Below are 3158 nucleotides of genomic sequence, written 5' to 3'. Positions count from 1 at the left end.
TTTATATGATGTGTCAAAATGCATTCTACTCTCATGTATAATCAGAACAAATAAAAATATATTTTTTAAAAATGTTATCTTTAAAAATTTCTCCACATAAAGTTTGTTAAAAATATAGTCCTAGGGCTGGGGTTGTGGATCAGCAATAGAGAATTCATCTATCACATGCCAAGTCCCTGGGTTTGATCCTCAGCACCATATTAAAATAAATAAATAAATAAATAAGTAAAGGTATTGTGCCCAACTACAACTAAAAAAATATTTAAAATATATATATATAGTCCTAAAGCGGCTGGCTGGGAGGAGCTGGGGGATGACGGTGGCTCAAGATTTGGTCACAGACAACTCAGCAGCAGTGTCTACAAACCAGGTGAGTGCCGCAGCGGCATCAGCAGCAGCTGGACCTCAAGCATGGCAGGACAGCCTGGGTTTTGGCCTCCCTCCCATTCCCTGGAAGCCAGCTGGTGGTCAGTATGGGAACAGCAACAGCAGCAGAGGCAGAGGCTCCAGTGCATGTCTCTCTACCCTTTAGCCTGAGCCAGGGGGAGCCAGGGGGAGCCAGGGGAAGCCAGGTGGCCTGGGTGGCTGGAGGAGGTCCACTGCCTGAGAATGGGAATTCTCTTCACCAGGATATCAAGACTGTTCAACCATCAGGAGCACAAAGTTATCCTTGTTGGATTGGCTAATGCAGGAAAAAGTACCATCCTTTACCAATATTCTAAATGAAGTTGTACATACATCCCCTACAACAGGAAGTAATGTAGAAGAGATAGTGATTGATAATACACGTTTCCTAATGTAGGATATTGGTGACCAAGAATCTCGTCATTCTTCCTAGAATACTTATTATACTAACATGAAGTTTGTAATAGTAGTTGTGGGCAGTACAGACAGAAAGAGGATTTCTGTAATTAGAGAACTCCTCTACAAAATGTTAGCACATGAGGACCTCCAAGATTACTGATCTTTGCTAATAAACAAGATGTTAAAGAATGCATGAGTGTAGCAGAAATCTTCCAGTTTTTAAAGCTAACTTCTATTAAAGATCATCAGAACAGCATCCAGGCATGCTGTGCTTTTATGGGCAAGGGATTAAGCCAACAACTTGAATGGATGATGTCACAATTTTAGATTAGAAGATTAGATGATCTCTACTAACCTCTTCTCATAGACTTTGTATAAACAATGTGCTGGATTTTACCTGAAAGCTGCAAAAAAATTAATGGATTAGATATATTTATAATAAACTGATTTCAATTTTTTTCTATAAGAAGAAAAATTAAGACCACTTATTTGAAAACAAGATGAAGCCTCACCTTTTAATTTGCTTTCTCACTAGTTCCTTCCAAAGTACTTTATTAAAGCTGTGATTGACATTTTTTATAATGAATCTTCTCAGGACAATGTACAGCCTGTAGTAAATACAAAGGGAGGGGAAGTTTTGAACTTTAAGAACTTTATTATCAGTTTATCCCTTCCCAATTGAATGTTATTTTCTTATTGTTCCACTAAGTCAAAATACAAATCAGCACAGATACTGTTTCCAATATTTTGAATGTCACATTACTTATGAAAAAGAAGTATTTTGTTTAAGGTTGTGTATGTATTATGTATATAGCTCAAGTTCAAGTTAATGGCTTTTATTTGTTTTTAAAAACCAAATAATGCAAAAATTAGTAACATCCTTAGTTATTACCCTAATGAGATAAATACTGGCATTGATGTTAAGTATCATACTTTCCCAGTATGTTCTCTGTATTGTACTAACCAACGTCACCCCTCACCCAATCATTGAGCTGCTCTTAAAAAAATAACAGGAAAAAGCTTGACATTGTATACCCACTTTTCTTGATCAATAACACACAGAAATATGTAATCCAACAGAGTAAAATATCAGTCAAATTCCTGGCTTGACCAGTTGACAGAATTGTACAATGAGCATTTATCAGATTATTCCTTATATTGGTCTAAATTACTGAATAGATTGTTAATCCACTTATCAATCAATCATAAATTGTGATTAAAACTATCAAGTGATTTCTTCTTAATTAAAAACTATTGTGTGAAACATGTCTACCCAGAGAGGTAACATTCTATAAATATTATTAAATAATTTGGCTACAGTCTTTTTAAATATAGAATTGTGAATGTCATGCAGTAAAAATGAATTTGAGAGTAGAAGTAAGGCATAAATATTTTCTAAGCAACATTTAAAATTTTTAATTTGCAAATTTCTTATTTCTTATTTTAGGTGTTGGAATACTTTGAGTTTTGTTTCTGGCAATTTTTTAATGCTGTTGGCTGAAAAACTGATTGGTGTATGATATATTAATTTGTACTAAGAAATAACTTGGCCCAAAATACCTTTTGTTCTCTTAAGATTTTTTTTACTGTGTAAAATATCAAAGGTATTTTTGTCATAATTGTAAACAGAATTATCCTGTGCTAAAACATGTACTCTATTTGTATATCTTTTATGCCCTTAAAATTTGAAGGTTAATCCAAACTGGCATATTTAGAATATTCAGGAAAAGAAATAAATACTTTTAATACCAATCTTAAATTTTATAAATATTTGGTAGAAATAATAAGAAATAATACGATATAATATAAGCATTGCCAAAACTGAAAATTTCATTCTATAAAATATAAAACTCTCAGGATCTAAATCCAAGTTGGATGTGGTATATCAGTGTTAACTTTGAATGTTTCATGTTTTCTATTTATGATATAATATTTAAATTGCAAATATAACATTTAATATTTGTCATGCTTTTACAAAAGTAAATCCTAAATAACTAAGCTTTGTTGATATGTACTCATACTTTTGAAATTACTTGTTACATATTAAAAATGCCCTTTAAAATCCCCCAAAAAATATTGTCCTACAATGCTTTCTATTATTTTATATATAAATAATTCTAATTAAAATAAGCTTTTAAGGCTTTTGCAAGAAATAAGAAGCATGATAAAGCACTATAATTTTAGAAACACTTAATAAAGGTGTTATTAACAAACCTGAGAGCATGGTATAGAGAAATAACAGAACATCATGTCTTACCTTGGGGCCAATAACATTGCAAAGAGGTGGTGACCACTTCCAGACCTAAAGCAATGAGGAGGGAAAGTTGTGTATGTAGGGCAACCTCAGGGACACT

The 3158-nt window shown here is 32.9% G+C and overlaps 1 pseudogene; it reads left to right on the top strand.

Moving 5' to 3' along the window:
- The first annotated feature begins 609 nt into the window (after positions 1 to 609).
- Positions 610 to 1131, top strand: LOC143638643 (ADP-ribosylation factor-like protein 5A pseudogene; annotated as a pseudogene).
- Positions 1132 to 3158: the final 2027 nt, after the last annotated feature.

This window comes from Callospermophilus lateralis, chromosome X, assembly GCF_048772815.1.
Source record: "Callospermophilus lateralis isolate mCalLat2 chromosome X, mCalLat2.hap1, whole genome shotgun sequence".
NCBI lineage: Eukaryota > Metazoa > Chordata > Mammalia > Rodentia > Sciuridae > Callospermophilus > Callospermophilus lateralis.
Note: the sequence above shows the minus strand (reverse complement) of the source record. Positions and strands in the feature narration are given on the sequence as shown.